At 36.8% G+C, this 21,814-nt stretch overlaps 1 long non-coding RNA gene across 1 annotated transcript in view; it reads right to left on the reverse strand.

The window, feature by feature from the left end:
- Positions 1-466: 466 nt before the first annotated feature.
- Positions 467-21,814, reverse strand: part of LOC147583078 (uncharacterized) — a 551,991-nt gene continuing 530,643 nt past the window's right edge. The window contains exons 6-8 of the long non-coding RNA XR_015242787.1: positions 15,349-15,628; positions 15,134-15,218; positions 467-586 (exon numbers count right to left, since the gene is read on the reverse strand). This is a non-coding gene — a long non-coding RNA (uncharacterized LOC147583078). The remainder of the gene's footprint in view (positions 587-15,133; positions 15,219-15,348; positions 15,629-21,814) is intronic.

Here is a 21,814-nt window from a genome sequence, read left to right on the forward strand (position 1 = left end):
AGAGTTATTAAAAGGATGGAAGATTTGTCCAAAATTTGATTTTGTCAAAGATTTTGGGTTTGGCTGAGTAGGAAAGATTTTCTCATGAAAAAAATTTACAGTCCAAGTTATAAAGGGAATTAGAAAGTCATAAGTTGTTTCGGGTTTTAGGGCTACCACCTAAGAATGGGTGTGACGCCACATCAAAGAGTTTGCTATTCACATCTTACATATTTACTAATATATATGAGCATCTGGGATGATTTGAAGATTCCTGGCTTCTAGGATTTAAAAAGAAATCTCTTCCGCATAAACCCACACCGGTAGGCAAGGCTGTGTACACAGACCATGCCCTGGGCCTCCACTGTTACATCCTTTCTTCACCTACCGGATGTTCTTAAATGTTCTGTAATTCCCACCCTCTCCACTCTCTCCAACCAACAGATTTGATCCAGACCTAACAGTCTGGTTATCTCACCTCGGGCCAGGGCAGTAGCGGTCTCAGGCTTGCAGGCTGTGTGCTGGGTCCATTATAGCTTAGCTGAGTGTGAGCCATTGAGCGTTGGTACAAGAAACTCAAACACATCCATTTTCTTTCTACATGTCCCTGTGTAAGCATTGGCAGATAGCATAAGTTAATGATTCTAATCCTGCCAAATGAATGAAAGACTACCTGTAAATAAATATTTGAAACTCAGAATGGGTGCCTCAAGTTGTACCAAATAATTTGACTTAGCCTCCCCAGTGAAAGGAATACAGAAGGCCAGTGGCTTGGTTTCATCACAAAGTCAGTATTGATACCTTACAGTTCTTTTTAACTTTTCTCTCTTCTTTTTCTTACTTCCAATCTGTCTCCATGTCCCATAAATTCTACCTTCTAAATACTTATATTTATTCATACCTTTAGAATTCTACCACTAGAGATTCATTTCAAATCCTCATCGTTTCTTACATGATTTACTATATTCATCTACCAGAGTATTTTGTTTACTATCCAATCTTTGTTTACCATCAGTCTCTGACACTTCTCAATAAGCTTTGTGAGAGAGAGGAAAGGGGGGACTGGGAGCCATGGGCAGAAAGAGAATGAATGCTTGTTTTGTTCTTTACTTACTTCCATCATGTGCTACATTGTTCGACATGCAGTAAGTAAGCAAAACATATATTTGAAGAAGAAGCATATGACTGACTGAATGAATGAAGGGTTGCATGCATCACGGAAAAAAAGTATTCAGCTTACCATCCTGTAAGCTATAGACATAACGACCCCTCAAAATGTAAATCTAAACATTTCACTTCCATCTTTGATTTTTATTTTTTACTCTTTGCCTTAAATATGAAGCCTACCTGATGTGGGATTTAAGAACTTCTTTTATGCCAATTTTTACCATTCTTTCACATACCTGGTGTACAGCTCACCCTCAACCATTTGACTGTTCGCCCTTCTCTGAAAACACTATTTTGTTTCTCATTTCTGTATCTTCAAGCACAATATTCTTTTTGTTCAGATTCATCCACAGCAATCTTTAGACATTTACTTCAAGAAGGAAGTTGAACACACTGTTTATCTCAGGCCTACTAAGTCTACTGTGATTTTTGGTTCAATATTGCCCAGCCATTTTGGAAGGTGAGCCCCTCCAAGGTAAGGATAGAGTCTTTGTGTGCCCAGGGTTTTATACACTTCCCTGCTTTTAATTGTCATATAATATATATTTAGTGAATGGGGGGAAAATGAATGAACTATGACACACACAACAAAAGGTGCACTGGTGCATTCAGGCTCTTGGACAAGGTTCAATTTGGGGTGGACATCCATCATTGGATGGAAGGTATTCTCTTTTCTTTCTGGTACCCAGTTATTTAAGTAAGGAAGCTGATAGCTAAGACTTAAGGAAGTTGAAACTTAATATTTGAACCTTGATTTAGATTGGTAAATAAAAATTATAGGTTTCTCCAAAGTTTGGGATAATGTGGTCACATTTTTTCCCTCAGAAAATAGTATTTACTGCACTCCTTTGTATGTATTTGATTTTTGCATATATTATTCAAAAGTTCTGACAGTTTTAGATGCATATTCAAATTACAAGCTAATAATCTGGCTCTACAAGGGTGTAGAACATTTTGACAATTGTAGTGTTTTCTCCTTACAACTATATGAAATTTGATCAGTTAATTAACTTCTCAGACCCTCAGTTTCCTTGAATGTGAACCAGTAATAATAACATCTAATTCACAAAGTCAGTGATGATGATGGTGGTGGTGGTGGAGATGATGATGTTAATGTAAATTATTTAACAATTACCATGTGCAAGTTTCTATGATAAGCACTTTTGTGACCTATTTAATTCCCAAAACACCTGAATGAAATATTGTCTTCCTTATGTGAGTATAAAAAGATAATTGCCTCAGATTTTATAGTAAGCAAGTGATGGGATTAGTATACAGGTGAGTCAGATTCCAAAGTTATGTCCTTAACTACTACATTATAGCAAAACTTCTATGACAAAACCTTCCATGCACAATATACCTAATTTCTAGGTAATTGTGCATATTGGGAAGAAAGTATTGATTTTTAAGTAGAAGTCCCTCCTGAGAAGCTAATAAATATGATTCATGAATGGATTGTATAACTGCTTTTATCTCCTCTCCTTGAAGAGGGTTATTATACTGATTTCTTTCTTAATTTACTATGGGGAACTAATATTCTATTATTTATTCAGTTCAGATACCACAATAATGTAATACCATAAAAATAAATTGAAGTATTCTGAGTAGAAAGCAAGTAATTAACATTACTTCAGCTGTGTTCCACAGAGTGAAGGAGTGTTTCATGACTTAAAAGCTCGTTTGGTTTTTAAACATATTCATCTTCTGAAATGTAGTCGTATTATAACAAATTTCTCTGCTTTTGTTATTTCTTGAAGCACTTTTAAACTGGTTATTTTTCTACCCATGATAAGGGAAATAGTTATGTAATGTTATTCAAGAATAAGCCTAATATCTCCTTAAGATCTCCCTGAGGTACACTACAAACTTTATCATTTGCAAATTCTTTCAGTTGGATTACTGTTTGTGAATCATCAGCATTAGCATCATCATCATCGTCATCATCATCATCCATCTACCTTGTAATGGGTTTTCATTTTTTTGAAATTGTGTGGATTCCAATTTAGTTTTTTTTTTTTTTTTTCAACGTTTATTTATTTTTGGGACAGAGAGAGACAGAGCATGAATGGGGGAGGGGCAGAGAGAGAGGGAGACACAGAATCGGAAACAGGCTCCAGACTCTGAGCCATCAGCCCAGAGCCGGACGCGGGGCTCAAACTCACGGACCGCGAGATCGTGACCCGGCTGAAGTCGGACGCTTAACCGACTGCGCCACCCAGGCGCCCCGTGGATTCCAATTTAGTAGTTGACCCCATATTCCTGAACAAGGAGCTGTGGACAAAACATGCTGCTTCATAATGCAGAATAATGCTTACTCTGTATTTTCTTGAGAGTAAGAGATGGTGTGGGGAAGGAAGTGAAGGGACTAAATGAGAAAGAAAAAGGAGAAGAAGGAAAAGGTAGGAGGAAGTTCTAAACTATGCCAGAAATGCTAATTCCAAACACACGGACATTCTCTACTTTACTATACAACCTAAATCTTATCAACTTTTTTTTAAAGGTAAAGTCTACTGAGTATTTCATTTTGCTGTTTTGCGATTAGTGTGTCAATCAAACCAAATAAAACTGAGAAATAATGAAAACTGTATTCATAATTCCACTTAAGAACTAAAACATTAAAATTATAGCGAATCTTACCATCTCTCCACAATCACATCAGAGCTGATTACACCTGTATATCAGTCAGGATAGGCTAGATAACAAACTATCTCCCAAACCATAGTCATGCAAAATAGCAACAGTTTATTTCTTAACTCATGGTAAAAGTCCATATAGGCAGACACTCAGGGGCGGAGCCACCATTTTGAACTACAATACCTCCATGCTAGCAAGAAAAGTGAGATTTCTGGGGAGTCTCACACTAACAACTAAATGCTTTACCTGAGTAGAAATATTGCTTCCAACTGACATATTATTGGCTGGAATAAATCACCTGGTTCCCAATAACCCAAAGGCATGAGAAAGTGTAGAGCTACCATGTGCTTAGAAGGCACAGGAACCAGAAATACTGGTGAACAGCAATAATGACCACTTTATCCTGATGTTACTGTTTATCTTTTTTTTTTTTTATTAAAAAAAAATTTTTTTTTACGTTTATTTTTGAGACAGAGAGAGACAAAGCATGAACGAGGGAGGGTCAGAGAGAGGGAGACACAGAATCCGAAGCAGGCTCCAGGCTCCGAGCTGTCAGCACAGAGCCCGAAGCGGGGCTCGAACCCACGGACCGCGAGATCATGACCCGAGCCGAAGCCGGCCGCCTAACCGACTGAGCCACCCAGGCGCCCCTACTGTTTATCTTTTTAATGCATACATGCATGTGTATTTATCCCCTTTTCCAAATATATTATATGGTTTATAAATTATTAACACTTTATAGAAATTATACTTTACTATTATTCTTCCTGAGACTTGTTTTTCTTTTTGATAATATTTATATTTATGGCATTATCCAAAATGATACATGTCGATTTGTTCATTTTGGTTGCTGCAAATTATTTCATTGTCTAAATCACATTTTTATTTGTCCAATTTTCTATTGATGGAAACTTCGGATATTTCCTTTTTCCTTGGTCCTTCGCTGCATGCATATAAAGCTAGAATCACCTCGTTAAATTCTACAAAACAAACTATCAGCATTTTTTAAATGTTTATTTATTTTTGAGAGAGACAGACAGAGAGAGAGAGAGAAAGCTTGAATGGGAGAGGTACAGAGAGAGAGGAAGACACAGAATCTGAAGCAGGTTCCAGGCTCTGAGCTGTCAGCACAGAGCCTGACACTGGGCTCAAACTCAGGAACCCGTGAAATCATGACCTGAGCTGAAGTCAGATGTTTAACCAAATGAGCCACCCAGGTGCCCCAACTTCCAGCATTTTTATTGTAATTCAACTGAATTTATAGATTTATTTGGATGAAATAAGTTTCTTAACAATATTGAATTTACTTATCAATAAAAGTAGACATATCTCCTTTTACTTAAAACTTTATGGAGACTGTGTCTTTTGATTTTATTTAAAAATTTCCTTACACAATAAATATCTTTAAATATCTTTTATTTAATGGTCTTAAATATCTTTTGCTATAATTATTCTCAAGTATATTCTATATGTTATTGCTAGTATTATTTATATTCTGCTCTGGTACATTTTCTAATGCTTTGTTATAGATATACAAGAATGATCTTATTTTTTTATATTAACCATATATCCAGGGAGTTTGTTGACACGCTTATCAGCTCAAGTAATTCATTTGTAGAGACTTGAATTTCCTACAAAGGTAATCTTACAGGTTTTCAACATGGCATTTCCTTTCTACATTTCTCTCTTTAATACAGTTGTTTTTCTTGTCACACTACATTGCCAAAACCACAAGTACAATATCAGATAGAAGTAATGATAATGGACATTTTAATATTTCTCTAGAATTTTTACTTCTATTGTTTAACCCTTAAATATGATATTTGTTAATAGTTTTTTACAGATATTCCTTATCAGCTTTAGGAAGTTTTTTCTATTTCAAATGCTTTAAGGTTTTTGTTTGTTTTTTATTTTATTTTATAATTTGTAGTTTGGGTGCTAAGCTGTTATTAAAACTGTAAGCCTTAAACCTAAATTAAGAATTCTCAGGGCAAACTTTCATTTTTACTCCAAGACTTCATCTCAAAAGATTAAAGTCTCTCTGTACTGAATAGCAAATAAAAAAAATCATTTGTCTTTTATTAGAATATGTAACCTTTTTTAAAAAAAAACATATGTAGCATGGGAATGTAAGCTGGTGCAGCCACTCTGGAAAACAGTATGGAGGTTCCTCAAAAAACTAAAAGCAGAACTACCCTACGATCCAGCAATTGCACTACTAGGCATTTAACCAAGGGATACAGGTGTGCTGTTTCAGAGGGACTCATGCACCTCCATGTTTATAGCAGCACTATTGACAATAGCCAAAGTATGGAAAGAACCCAAATGTCCATCGACAGATGAATAGATAAAGAAGATATGGTATATATATACAATGGAGTATTACTCGGCAATCAAAAAGAATGAAATCTTGCCATTGGCAACTACGTGGATGGAACTGGAGGGTATTATGCTAAGTGAAATTAGTCATTAAGAGAAAGACAAAAATCATATGACTTCACTCATATGAGGACTTTAATACACAGATGAACATAAGGGAAGGGAAGCAAAAATTATATAAAAACAGGGAGGGGGACAAAACAGAAGAGACTCATAAATATGGAGAACAAACTGAGGGTTACTGGAGGGGTGTGCGAGGGGGAATGGGCTAAATGGGTAAAGGGCATCAAGGAATCCACTCCTGAAATTATTGTTGCACTAATTTGTTATTTGTTGCTAACTAATTTGGATGTAAATTAAAAAAAAATGAAAAATAAAATTTAGAAAATTTTTAATAAATAAATAAATAAAACCTATGTAGCAAACTGTACATTTACACCTTGCTAAGAAATCACAGAGGCCTAGAAACTTAAAGATAAAAGGGAAGACTTTCCTTCCAGAAGCCTCATTGTTTCTCATTTTTTCCTATCCTTTTTTCCTGGCTTTATTGATGTATAACTGACAAATGAAAATTGTATATGTTTAAGGTATACAATGTGATATTTTGATACACATATGCATGGTGAAATGATTACTACAGTCAAGTTAATTAACATATCCATCACCTCACATAATTAGCATTTGTGTGTGTGGTGGGAAAACTTAAGATCTACTCTCTTAGCAAATTTGAACTATACAATATAGTATTATCAACTATAGTCACCATACTATCCATTAGATTTCTAGAACATATTTATCCTGCACAACTATAACTTGTTTCCTTTGACCAACATCCCTTCCATTCCTCCCACTTCCATAAGCAGATTTTTAAAACTGTTTATTTCTAGTTTACCCTTTTATTGAGATAGTTACCATTTGAGAATACAGGCTTTCTGTGTACAACTCATCCCACTTTCTAACTTGAATTAGCCCCAAACTTGTCTCCTGTCTCTTAATTCATGTTAAAACCAAAGCTCCTTTTTACTGAGATTGGCAAGTAATCAACTGAAATATCATTCCCACTTTGTCATGCTTACTTTCTGCTTGCCTTCCATTTTTTCATTTATCTTTATATAGCTATTGCTTTCTTCTGAGCTCTGACATACCTTTAAAAGGTGAATGATATGTTACATTCATAATTTTTCCATGTTTCACAATGGAGTTTTAAAAATGATAGTAAGGTAGTCAATTATTTTTATAAAATAGTCTTTACATAACTTGGATGAGATCAATCATAGTACCAGATAATTTGATTTGGGGATTGATAAGAGAAATGTAGAAGGAAGGGGACAGAAAGAAAGATATGAGTCAGTTCCTATGCTTTGCATTTCTTGGTATTCATCTATTCACCCATTCCTTCATTCATCATTCAGCAAAACTGAAGCTTGGCCATCAAGTGAGAATTTTTAATAAGAATTCTTAGATCAACTGATACCTGATTTTAAAAAAAACTGTAGGAGTTAATTAGAAAACTCAATGGAAGAAAACAAGGGCAACAAAGAAAATTATAAATAAAAAAAAAGCATCTTAGAAGTCTGGAGATTTCAAGGCTAACATCTATATAATTATTTACCTCACAAAACATATTTTCAGTATTTTTAATTTATTGTTTCACTTTATTTCAATTTCAGTAATCATTTATGTTGCTTACCTTATAATACCACTTTAAAAGCTACTGAAATATGTCTCCTTCTCATTTCAGACTTACTACCTCAGAGATTTAGTAGGACTGTTTTTTTTTTAAATATCCTTATTTTTTTGTTCCCAACTACAATTAACAGATTTTTGTCAGTTCACTTCTTAAAAAAGTATTTTTTCATTAAAATTTTTTAGCGTTTATTTATCTTTGAGAGACAGAGTATGAGCAGGGGAGGGGCAGAGAGAGAGGGAGAGACAGAATCTGGAGCAGGCCCCAGGCTCCAAGCTGTCAGCACAGAGCCCAATGTGGGGATCGAACCGGACCACGAGATCATGACCTGAGCCAAAGTCAGACACACAACTGACTGAGTCACCCAGGCGCCCCATACTTCTTAAAAGTATTAAAGTATCAATATAGGTTTTAGAACAAGCACTTGCCTTTCAATTCTCTGACTGAATTTACAATTTGATTATCTCTATTTGTATGGTTTCTGATATACTTAGATGGATATGTTTTCCTCAATGTAAACCTATAGTCAGCCATCCTTACATCAGTCGTACACATACATGCAGGCTTATATTATGCTAATTTGATCAGGAACTATATTTGTTCTTCATTTGGTAATAGTGTGTCCACCCAAACCAGGGATTTGTTGCAACTCTCAAATGCAAAGCAAATTGGCAGGCTCAGTAAAGGCTTCAAGATTTTGTACTGAATTCATGTCTCAGGGGTTGTACTCTACTTTTGGGCTCCATCTATATAGTAAGGCCCTAAATAATTATTCAAAGAATGTTCCAAGTTTGTTTGGCTTAATCATTATACCAATAGTGTGCAGGAGTTTGGAAAGCAATTTAAAGGTGACAGAAAATGTATTTTCATATTAAAATATTAAAGCCTAAATATTAGTATAAAGCAAACCACAGGAATTACGTTAACAGAGAATGAAGGAAACTTATAAAATTATAATGAAGGGCATAGGAGATGATCTGAATCAATGCAGGGACACATCATGCTCTTGGATGGTATAAACTGATTTTATAAAGATGTCTGTTTTCATAAAATTAATTTGTAAATTTTTCACTGAGGTTGTTTTGTGAAATTTGATAAACCTATTATAAAATATACATGGAAGAATAAAGGTACATGAACAACTAACTAAAAATTTAGCAGGAGTGCTTACTAGATGTTGACGCGGAATGGATTCACTAACTCTCCCGGAATTCCCATCTAACACTGACACAAGAAGACACTAGATCCAACACACTTTAAGACTGTATGGACACCTAAGATAAAACTATGAAGTCAAGAAGAGAAAATGTAAAAGAACTTATTTGGGACTCTCACATCTTCTTTCTATTCTCACCCCCTTCTCATTTTGATTCCAATCCTCTTTCTCTTTCTTCTCCTTTAGCCACTGATTTAAAAAGAGAGGTAAAACATTTGCTAAATCCAGTTGCAAAATGTCAAACTTGACTGCATTTTTGATGGGTCAAACACAGGTATTAAGGTGGTCCTGGAGTCAGAAGGAATATATAAATGCCTATGTATTTTGTTTCGTCTTAAAATCTAGAATTTGATTTTTTCTTCTAATTATTACATGCGGTTTACATTATACAACTAGGCTAATTGTCTAAAATGAAGTGAAACTAAACCAACCTATTCCCATGAGTTTGAGTACAAATTAAGTGACTCAATCAGGAGAAGAATGAACCCAGTGCCAATATATAAATGATTTTGTGTTTTTTCTGACAGAAGAACATGGTCTCAAGTTGTTTTTCCAGTAGGAGAAAGCTCCTCTTGTTCCCTAAGAGCTGTAGCAGGCTGCAGTCAGAGGGCGCGAACAGAGTGAAGTTAAACTTGTCCTCAAATGAATAAACTTGTGGCCTTGGCCTCATTAGTTGTGTGGAGTGCTCTGAGTTAACAAGTTGTAGCCTAAACAATTCATAATTGTATTCACATACTACAAATACCCTGAGCATCTTTGTGCATAAGGAAATAAATAGTCCTCATCTTTCATGGCTCAATGTCATGTCTAGGAAGGTGCTTACAACTATTCTTTGTGTGGAAGAAAGTCATGGGCTACTGGTCCAAATACCAACCTGCTCTCAGTGTGTTTCTCCCCCTTCAGGACCTGAGCCTTAGTCTACTCGTCTCCTATACTTTTTGGTTACAGAGAGAGCTCAGGCTATTGACTGTCAAAAATTCAGACTCCAACTGAAGTATTTTCCTCATGGTGCAGCTTAAAGCAGTGATGAGTGATGATGGCAGCTTTCCGCTGCAACGGCAACGCAACCCAAGCCAGTACTGAAGCTGCAGTCCACCGGGAACTGCTCAGCGGGCACTTGTGGAGGGATCACAGCCTTCAGTCCTCCGCTGGCGATTGTGCAGGCAGTGCTTCAAGCTCTGCTGTTTAAACCACATTTTGCATCCTTTGTATACTTCGTAAGGCATGGAAGAGAGACTAAGTGTTGAAGAAGCAGTTCTGCCAAGAAATCCTAGGGCTCTGCCTAAGTCATCTAACCTATCTGGGTCTCAGATCCTGTAACTATAAAATTAAAGTGTTGGGCTAAGGGGCAATCTGGTGGCTCAGTCGGTTAAGCCTATATCTTCGGCTCAGGCCATGATCTCGCGGTTCGTGGGTTTGAGCCCAGCGTGGGGCTCTGTGCTGACAGCTCGGAGCCTGGAGCCTGTTTCGGATTCTGTCTACCTCTCTCTCTCTCTGCCCCTCCCTCGCTTGTGCTCTCTCTCCCTCTCTCAAAAATCAATAACTACACTTAAAGAAAAAAATAAAGAAAGCATTGGGCTGAGTGACCTTGAAGTTGCCTTTAAACTCTGAGATTTATGATTTCAAATTCAGGGGAAAATCCCACCAATATCCTTATAAAAGCCAATTTTGCTCAAGATCTTTGTCGAGATCCCTGTCAGAGTTTAGACTGGGGGGAGGGGTGGGAGGGGTAAGAAAAGAAAAAAAAAAAACTTTAAGGAAGAACCTACTGCAGTGGTTGCTAAGGAAACCGACTGCATAGTGATTCAGGTTATTAATCAGTAATATCTTCCCAAGTAGTTAGCCATGGTGGCAGAAATACCACCATTAGAGCAAAATTCCTTCTGATGGGATTGCATATATAGTGGTTTCTGATTAAAATGTAAATCTCCATAGAAGTACTAATCTATCGTTAGCTATTAACAATTGATTACATCAATTTTCAAGTGTTGGGACAAACCAGCTACATCTTGAAGTGAGCAAATGAAGGAGGGAAGATCTAGAACATGGTAAATCTGACTGGTGAAGAAAAGATCAGATGCAGCTTTGCAGGGAGAACTGTCAGACAGGGGGCAGTTTACATGGATCTTAGGGAATCCAAGGGAAAGGAGCACCATGATGAGGAAAGATGGATGGTAAAACTCGAAGTCGGAAGGTGCTCAGGTGTATTTGACACTGGGGTCCAGAATCAATATGCCCCATAAATGGGGTAAGTAGATAGAAAGCATAACAAAGTTCACTGTCTAAAACCCAGAATATTTTTTTATTCAAATTCAAGGCCTTACAGAGCATGCTCTAGATATATTCCGATCCTTAATATTAAGTTATTAAGATAAAATCAAGGCAAGTTTCTTGGTGTAAGAATAAGGCTATATTTCAATGTTTATTTCATAAAGAAATCATCAGAGCTTAATATCAATGCCTAAAGGAGATTTACTTCTAATTTTTGAATCAGAGAATATAATGGAAAGTTTTAAATAGCCGTGCCCACCAGACATTAAGGCTAAGTGGTTTTTTAAATCTGGTTTTACTTTTTTCCATTAAAGCGTTCTTGTGGAAACTACAGCGCATACACAGGTAGCTCAAGCTCAAGTTTGGGTTCATGTTTCCTGGAACTAATACGCTATGGAGATTGGAAGGTTTTATTCTCAAAAAGTTTTTGGAGTATTTCAGTAAGTTCTTTAATTTTCTTTGCATAAATAAACTAAATGGAATTTCTTCAAATGAAGTGTTATATCAAAAAATAAAGTGACCCAATACAAGTTAACACTTATTTCATATCTGTATCGCCTTAACCAATCATAGAGTGTTCTATGGTCTAATCAATTTAGAACGTACAAATCCAGGCTTACCATTAACAGCTTGGCTGGAAATCACTAAGTGCTCTATAGAATATGTAAGCTGGGAAGTGACAGTTTCCAAGTTACATAAAGACCCCCTGGTATCCAATGATGGGAATAAAACATCAAGTTTATGCATTTGGAATGCAGTGTAAACATGACAGAAAATTATAAGGTTACTCCAGAACTTTTGTCTGCTTCCTGTTTTCAATGACTCCAAATCTTGGTTCCCTTCCAAGATTATTTCCCTGGGTTTCAGGCTTGCTTATCTCAACATCTCCATGAGACTCTAAAAGACATTTTAAATAAGGCAGTTCTTGCTCTGCTTGGTCCCATTATCCACAAATTTTAGTCACCAGTGTAGTTATATTACATCAGTCTTCCAAAAACACAGTTCAAATTCCAGTTACCACAGCACATTAACTCTAAGTAACTGCATAAAAATACAGCCTTAACCGCTACGTTGTTAGTTCCCAAATTGCTACATAAATAACAGATACATTTTATCATCAGTGATCAATCATGTCCCTTCTCTCAAAGTCTGCTGGTGACTGGGTGCTGCGTTTTTGTTATTCAGTTAATTCAGTGTATCTGCACAGACAGCAAAGCATGTAGTTGTGTTACCTCCTTGTCTCCCAGTAATAAATCCACCTTATATTTTACAAAACGGGACAATCGAGAGAGGATATTGGCTAACAAAGAAGAAAGTGCAGCAATGAAACAAAAAGTGATAGCTGATAACATTAGAAGTGAAATTAGAACAGAACGAACATGAAGTTATAGAAGAAAGAGCTGATCTTGTGAATGTTAACATTCTCCCCTTTTGAGACACTCTAGATATGCAGCCAGAGGAGCTTACTGAAGGCAAATGTACTGGCATAAATGAGGAAAGTGGTTGTAATGGGAAAGGTGAACATGTCCCAGAGGAAATGATGCCAGTGAAGAAAGTCACATTAAAAGCTTCCAGAAATTTCACAACATTGGAAGCTCAAAGGATTCAAACTTGGAAAGATTTATGACGATTTTCCAAGTCACAGAAAGATGCTTGCTCTATATTGTAAGCTATATGAGAAGGAAAAAGCAAGCACTGTTCAAAGTTTCTTTTCCATAGGAAATAAACATCTTAATTTTCAGCGTTTCTAATGTTTTAAATTATAGTATCTTGAATACTATTTTTGCTTTTTCATTTCCCTATATGTTTATAGAGTAAGAGAGCTTTTAGGTTAATTTGGTTTTTTTTTTATTTATTTATTTTTTTATTTTATTTTATTTTTTTATTTTTGGGACAGAGAGAGACAGAGCATGAACGGGCGAGGGGCAGAGAGAGAGGGAGATACAGAATCGGAAACAGGCTCCAGGCTCTGAGCCATCAGCCCAGAGCCCGACGCGGGGCTCGAACTCACGGACCGCGAGATCGTGACCTGGCTGAAGTCGGACGCATAACCGACTGCGCCACCCAGGCGCCCCCGGGTAAGAGAGCTTTTAAATGCTTACATGGTCAGTTTGTAGTCCCACATTACCACAGGAAGAGAGGACACTGTATATAACAGTTCCAAAACTGAACTCCTGGGTTTCTCTGGAAAACTTGCTCTACCTGCAGTGATTCCCATCTTAGCTCATGACAACTGTGTCCTTCCCTGCTTCTTAGATCCAGAGCCATGGAGCCATCCTTGACTCCTCTCTTCTTTTCATACTTCAGATCCAACATGTCAGCAATTCCTGTCGGCTTTACCAGCAAAATGCATACAGAATCAGATCTCTCTTGATTTCCTCTACTGCTACCACCTTGATCCTGTCGCCATCATCTCCATCCCTCACATTAATTATTCTAAGAATCTCAACTGAGCTCACAAGTTGCACTCTTGCTACTTGCCTCCAGAGTCTCTTCTCAAACCAGCAGCCAAAGTGACTTAGATGAAACAGAAATCAGATCTTGTGAGTTTTCCTAAGAACCAACCAGTGGCTTTCCAGTTCACTCATAGTAAAAATCAAAGTCTGTCTAAAGACCTATAAGGTCTGAAATAATGTGCACCCCTCCCCCACCCCAGACTTTACCCCTGCCATGTTTCTTCTCTGATCACATTCCTTACCTTCTTCTTGCTGCCCTGCACCAGTCACACTAGCCTCTAAGTTGTCTCTGAAACAGGGTCTTGCCTTAGGACTTCACACCCGTTGTTATTTCTGTCTATAATATGATCCCCAGAGATTTCCCTCATCACCTTCAAATTGTCGCTAAAATGACATTTTCTCAGTAAAGCTGCCCTAACTACCCTAATTAAAACTATAAATCTCCACCCTTGCCTAATTCTAATTTACATTTCCCCCCAAAGCATCTATCACCTTCTAACATACTGTAAATATCCCTTTTATTACCAGTCTTCCCTTCCATTTTCCCCAATAGAATGGAAGCTCCACAAAGGCAGAGATTTTTGTTATTTTCACTCATGTATTCCCAAATCCTTAAACGTGGCAGGCACATACTTGGCACTCAATAAACATTTGCTGAGTAAATAAATGTAATGAGTGATGCACAAAAATATAAGGTGTCTCTATACTGTTAAGAAGAAAGAAAGAAAGAAAGAAAGAAAGAAAGAAAGAAAGAAAGAAAGAAAGGGAGGATGGGGACAGCAGGATAGATAAGCATTCCAACAACTTTTTCTTCATAACCCAGCTCAAGAGGTGTCGAGAAATGTTGCTTAGGGCTTTGAAAGTAGAGACTCCAAGGCAGGCAGGTGGGGACAAGTGTTTCAACAGCAGAAGATTGATAATCAAGAGATACAGTTCTCTCAGATTATCCCGAGAGAAGAAGAGTCTTCCCAAGGAGCTAAGGGTATGGACTATGTGCTTACTGAAGGTGCAGAGAACGAGGGACAGCACATCAGAACAGTCCATATTTGAGACAACAGTGCTGAAAGAAGGGAGATATCATGAGTAATTTTAAGCAGCTACAATTAGCAGAAAACTTCAGAGGAGAAATGTTAAAACAGGAGTTTTCAGTTTTCTTGTCAAGTATATGTTGCACCTTTGAGAAAATCTACATTAAAAATCTGCAATATTCTTCACAAATTGTCTAGGATTCTGGAGGAGTCAGTAACTCTTGTTTTATCAATGCAAAACTGTAAAGTTCTAGGCCAGGAAGGGAGTTGGATAGTGCCTTAATTTTGTTTATCACCACAGAATCACAAACTATACCTGTATGCAGAGATTCCCTCACTCCTTCCTGATCAGTATTTTCTCAATAGTATCCTCTATGAAATAGGCAAACCAGACATTCATCCTAAGAGAAATGAAAGGGAGTTAATTATTGACTTAAGAAAAATGTCAGACAAAAAATGATATTTTACATTGGATGGAAGATAAATACCATGATCTGTTTTATTTAAAATTTAATTTTATCATCCACTTACTTGGAATCCCTGGTTTTCCTTGAGAACATTATTAACCATCATTAAATAAGCAAGTCTCTCAACCTGTGGAGCACAATGTATATATAATTGTCCATGTGAGAAGCAGCTCAATTACAAATCAGCAGCCAAGTGTAGAGGATCAGCTACAAGACTTCCAGTTTGGAGTTTGGAGTTGAAACCACTGCTAGTTTTCTGTTCATGATGTCATGATTTATAAGGGTGTCACTCTAGGTCAGGAGGTATACCATGGTAGCATATTTTTCTTCTTCTTTTCTTTTTTCTAAAAAAGTAGATGATACACAATGTTACATTAGTTTCAGGTGAGTAACACAGTGACTCGACAACTCTGTACATTATGCTGTGCTCACTAGAAGCCAAGGGTTGTCATCATACAACCCTATTACAATACCACTGACTGTATTTCCTATGCAGTAGCTTTCATCCCCATGATTTATTTATTCCAGAACTGAAAGCCTGTGCTTCATACTTCCCTTCACCCATTTTGCCCATGCCCCCACCTGCCTCCCCTGTGACAAGCACCAGTTTGTTCTCTGTATTTATGGGTCTGCTTTACTGCTTATTTCTCTGAGGTGCCCAGTAGGATAACCTGAAACAGAATCATGAGCACCCTACATGTCTGATTCTATAAACACATCATGCAAATTTGGTAATTATCTATCCAGATGTTTCAAGTTGATCCAACAACTGAAAAAAAAAAAAAAACCAACACCAGACATTTAATTTTTAATTTTGTTTTCACTTTGGGGATATATTTCATTATACCTGAAACCCAAAAAAAGTACAAAGAATTTTTCAGAACACCATTCCAGTTGGTAATGTTTGGAAAAAGAGTTCCAAATGACACACTGATATAATCTTTACAAATGTATTCATATATTTATGCCTTATTTGATGTTCTCAGTGAAGGTCTGTGTATGTGTGTGCCTGTGTACATTCACAAAATACATCAATTATCTCACTCATTATTTGTTTATTCAACTAATTTGTATAAAGTGCTCAATCCTAGTAGATGGATGTGAGGACAACAAGAACCATCCGTCTATGCAGGAATCCAGGTTATGGAGAAGATGGTTGGGGGATTCCCAAGGACACGGGAGATCAGATAAACTGAGGATTTTCACTAAGCAGAGAAAGACTAAATCCAAGTGACTCCAATGCCTTACAAAGCCTCCAGAGGAGGAAGCAGTTTTAGAAACCGTTTTTATTATGAAGTTCCCTAAGGAGGATTCTAGCATCCCACCCTCTTCCCACGAGTCTGGCATTGTCCTGTGTCCAGCCACCCCTGGTGACGGCTGTCTTTCTCCACCACCAGCAGAGAGTAAGCTGCAGATTCTTTATCCTTCTACCTCTTCCCTGGTCCATATTTCTGCTCTTAATGTTTTCTTCTGGGGTAAAAAGGGGAAGAAGGGGAAGAAATAATAATGATACATTAAAGAAGCCACAAAATTTCTACCTTGGATCTGGATTCTATCTTAATTGATCCTTGGGGTAAAACTCTCTGCCATGGAAAGGACATAAAGAACCATATTAATGACTTTTAAATTCATGTCCAAGAAAATATAGCACTTAAATATTCTCAGTCTATGGTAATTTTCATCTCCATACATAATTTAAAAGGCATCATCCTTCAAACATAATTTAAAAAGCAACGGGAGATGGTGAAAAGGTAGGACTTTTGCAGTATGAAAGACCTGGGTTTAAATCCCCACTGTTCTATCTCCTGTCTGTGATACTCTGGCAGATTCCTGAGCTGCTATAGTTATGTTTCTTTGTCTGTGTGAAAGAACTAATGAATCTTGAATATAGAAGAGAGAGGGGTAGAGTTTAAATACACAATGACGTTTCAATGATTATTTGTTCCTTCCTATTGAACAGATACGGACGTGCTCTTTAATTTTCACATTCTTTAAACTGAGGAATGAGAGATAACATTTATTGGAAACTTACTATGTTTCAGGCACTGGGTTAAGTGCTTTCATAATCCATTAATTACATTAATTACATCACATTAACCCATTTAATTCTTATAATAACTTTATGAAATAGGAATTATTGTTATCTTTTTTTAATATATAGTCAAAGTAACTGAGTAATGTAGAGTTGTATTAATGTACCTGAAGTTGAAACTCAGACAATTGGAGTCTGACTGTCCCATCTCATCTATGCCATCATCCGCTAGACTACAGATCTCTTCACCAAAGCACCAAACATTTCTTTCAAATTAGTGTTACATGAAGTTTTAGGGAAAGATTTCTATCTAAAATAGTGAAGCACTTCAATAAAATAGTTCTATCCTGCACACTGTTTAAATGAACTATTATCGATGAGTTATAGCAAAAGGTTAATTCAAGTAATAAGTGAAAAACTCAAGTTCAGATGACAACACTAAAACTGAGCCGGCTGATTGCCAGACTACCAAATGTCACTAAACTCTTTACCAATGATCTACTCTTTTCTTATTCCCTGCATCTCTGGATTAGGTATGCTTAATTACTGAAGTTAGTCTCAGAATTTCCAAATTGTTTAGATATAGATAGTGAGGGATTTTGTCTAGAAAGATGCTATACATATATCTATATCATTAAGACTTAAAAATACTTATATCTTCTTTTAGGTAGAAAGACACATTTCTCAAAATAAGAAATTTAAGTACATTAAAGAAAATCAAGAAAGATGAAGATTCTAATACATTAGGTGTTTAGGAATGGAGGACTGATAGTTATTTACTCCAAGTAGTAACCATCCTACTACTTCCTATAGTTGGAGAGATGTGATAGATGTGTGTGCATGTGTGCATGTGTGCATGTATGATTGTTGGAGGTGAAGTGCATTGGCCATGTAACTCTTTAAGCCAAGTCAGATCTGGTGATTCTCACAAGGCTTCTCCAGCCATTGGCCTGAACAAATTTCTGACAATTCTGACGGTTGATTGTATTTCTGTCCAGTAAGCTGTTAGAGGTGAGGGATATAACTCTCTCTGAATTCCTTATCATCTTCACTCTGAGGCTTTCCTTTATATGTATGGCACCATCATTGTACTTTGGCCCTTCAATCATCACCTCCATGTTCACATTCAAAGCTCTTACTGAAGGGTTCCAAAATGTCATGAAGATAAGATACATGAATGTATGGAGGAAATGGAGAACCCTCAGTTCTATTTGTGTTTCACCTTAATCTTGCAGTAAGAAAAGAATAACATATATTACTTTCTGGCTGGCAAACTACAAGAAAAGGGCAATTTGCCACAGGAACACTGTACAATTTTTCTCCAAAAGAATAACTGACTTAACCTCTTAGAAGCACCCTTGCAGTGCACACGTGCGCGCGCGTGTGTGTGTGTATCAGCGGTAAATCTTGATTTAAATATATCAGTGTTGGTTAATTATCTGATCTATCAAAGGATTCCTAACATATATTCTAATAATTTTTTTTCAGACAGAAGTTGGTTTAGTTTTACTGTAACACATGAATTTCAGGATAAATACTACTTTGTAATTTTATTGTCCTGTAGATTCTCAGTAACAATTGTTTGTGATGTATATACAATACCTTCACTTGAGAGGAAGTTAGACTAAATTAACTCTGAATTGTCTTTACAGGATTCATGGCATCTTCGAGTACTTGAGCAACCAGAAGAAGAAAAGGCAGAGATTGGTCAAGTTTTTCCATTGTCTGCCATGGCAGTTCTGGCATCTGTTCTTTGCTTGGGGTGGCCATCACTCTCTTGGAGCTTCCAGGGGCCATTCTCGCAGCATGTTTGCAATGTCTTCTAGGGTCTACATCAGGATATTAAACCCACATCTTAGGGGAGTGTTTGCATCTTGATAAACTCTCCCTATCTAATAACTTTGCCTTCTTCTTGAGCCTCTTGCTCCAGTCCCTTCAGACTCCAGGCCCATATATACCCTTCTGATTCCTGTCCTTACAAGGTGGCTGGGTCCCACAGCTCCTTCAGCATCTAGTCCCCTTCCTCCCTTGGCAGATTCAGCTCATCTCTGACCCTCTTATACTGCTTTTCAACCACCTGATCCATTTTGCCCACCAGTGCATCTCCTTCCATCAGGATACCATCCAAGTTTACCATTCATGATAATTTTAAGAAGTACACCACTACCTTGTTCCAGGGTATATCGATACTTCATCTACTGCCAGTGATGGAGTTCTCATTGCTAGATGGGTGCTGTGTAATCCAGCTCCAAAATTTTATCTTAGATCTGCTTTCCTTATCTACTTCAAGTGCCAACTACAGCAGGTAGGGTTTTCAGGAAAATAGACCCTAAGACACACATTAACATGCAAGAAGTCCACTGATGAGTGCTCTTGGAAACGATCTGTGTAGAAACAGAAGACAGCAGAAATGAACAGAGTAGAAATTGGGCCACAGTGCAGTGCAGTCACTCCTCAGCTGACTCGCAGGAAACTTGAAGTTGGACTGACTTATTAGGGTTGTCTCATGACACAGCAAGGACTTTTATACACCCACATCAACAAGTCATGCCTCCAAGGAGAGTGTGTTTCTTTGGGGAAAGTCAAAGATCCTTGAAGAGGATCTAGGTGGCAGTACACAGCATCCACTAGGACACCTGGTCCATACTGCTTATGTGGGGGATCCACAATCAACTTCTCTCACTTGGATTATTACTTCTATAGAGACTTCCCTCTTTTTAACCCCATATCACAAACTATGTGATAATTTGTAATTACATATGTAATTATTTTCATACACTGCCATATATTCTACACATTGAAGACAACCAAAAAATTGTTTCCCTGTTTTAGTCATCCCATGAATCCAGGCATAATTTCAGTGAAGCCTCACATCTGTATGAGCATACGTACTGAGAACTGATGATATATTTGGGGCATGGAGCAGTGTGTCGGCCATGCAATTTTCTCCATGGAATTTATAGACATGTTTTGGCTACTTGAGACTGACCTCAGAATTTTAAGAGTCCTTTGTCTTCCCCAATTAATGGGAAGAAATCTGAAGTCTGACCTTCTCTCCATGCATTTCTTCTATATTCTCCTATATTAGGTCATTTATTTATCAAATAATACGCTGATCAAAATTTGTGATCTTTTTCTTACATAATTTAAATTTCCCTCTTTTTGTGATTTTAACTTATATACATTAAATATTGATAGTCATCTGTTTTGTGGATGCCAGAAATGGGAAAAGATCCCAGTGATATCCCCATGATGCTAAGAGATATTGTTGAAAGCTCAAAGAACAAAAGCTTATAAAGAGAAGATAGAGATAAATGCTAGGGTTTAGTCACAAAGTCTCTGTTTCTATTATATTCAACACACACACACACACACACACATACATGCACACACACACACACATACACATACACATGCACACACACACACACACACAAAATCACCCACATCTGTATATGCTTACTGACCTAAGACTAGTCTCTTAGTTATAATCTAGATTTATTTGAACATAATTACCAATAGCAACTTTTTTATTTGTGGATTTACTTATTTAATTTTTTAAATTATAATTACTATTTTTAGAGTTCATAATTTTTAAGAGTTAATAATTATTTTTTAGTTATTATTTTTTAGTTATTGACTCATTTATTAAGGTCTAGAATACAATAGTAACACTGTTATAATGTGTATTTTTGGCTCAAGTAATGAATGAAGGTGATTGGTCCCCGTGCCTCAAATAAAATACTAAGAAAATATGTTTTTGGCTATTATTTGGGATTAATTGTTGTCTAGACTTTTTATTTTGAGAGAGACCTATAGAAAGCTGTGAGATTACTAAGAATTCCCATGGACACTTGGATTCCCCAAATGTTAACATTTAAAAATTTTTACTGTATCTGTCTCTCTCTTGCTTTCTCTTTCTCTTGTCTATTATGTATATCTATTTTTTTCTGAGCTTTTTGAGAGTAAGTTGCAGACATGATGTCCTCAAACTCCTAAATACTTCTGTGTCTTCTTGTAAACTAAAATATTATCTCACATGACTGCAGTGTAATTATCAAAATTGGGAAATTAGCATTGATACAATACTATTATCTAATTCATATACTTGTTCAGACTTCACCAATTATCGCAATAATGTTCTGTCAATTTATACTTATAGTTAAGTATAATTATGACTGCCATTTCTTTCCTTAGAAGATTCACATTCAGTATGGGTTCTTAACAATACATAAGACTTCTGAAAAAGTACACTGTATTTTGTATTTGTGTCCATGTATTCTTTTCTCTGGGGAAGAGCCTATATATTTCATTAGCTTCTCAAAGAGACCACTGACACCCAAACAGTTGATGGACCACTGAACTGGTAAGGAGGAGAAATACATGGCTTGTATTTGCTCAAACACGATGGGGTTCTAGGTAAAGGGATGCATATGAGTTGCAAAGTTTGTACCTGGTTTTTTCCACTCAATAGAGCCTGAAAACAGATGGTACTTGG

The sequence above is a fragment of the Puma concolor genome, chromosome A2 (assembly GCF_028749965.1).
Source record: "Puma concolor isolate L17-30 chromosome A2, mPumCon1.1.hap2, whole genome shotgun sequence".
Lineage (NCBI taxonomy): Eukaryota > Metazoa > Chordata > Mammalia > Carnivora > Felidae > Puma > Puma concolor.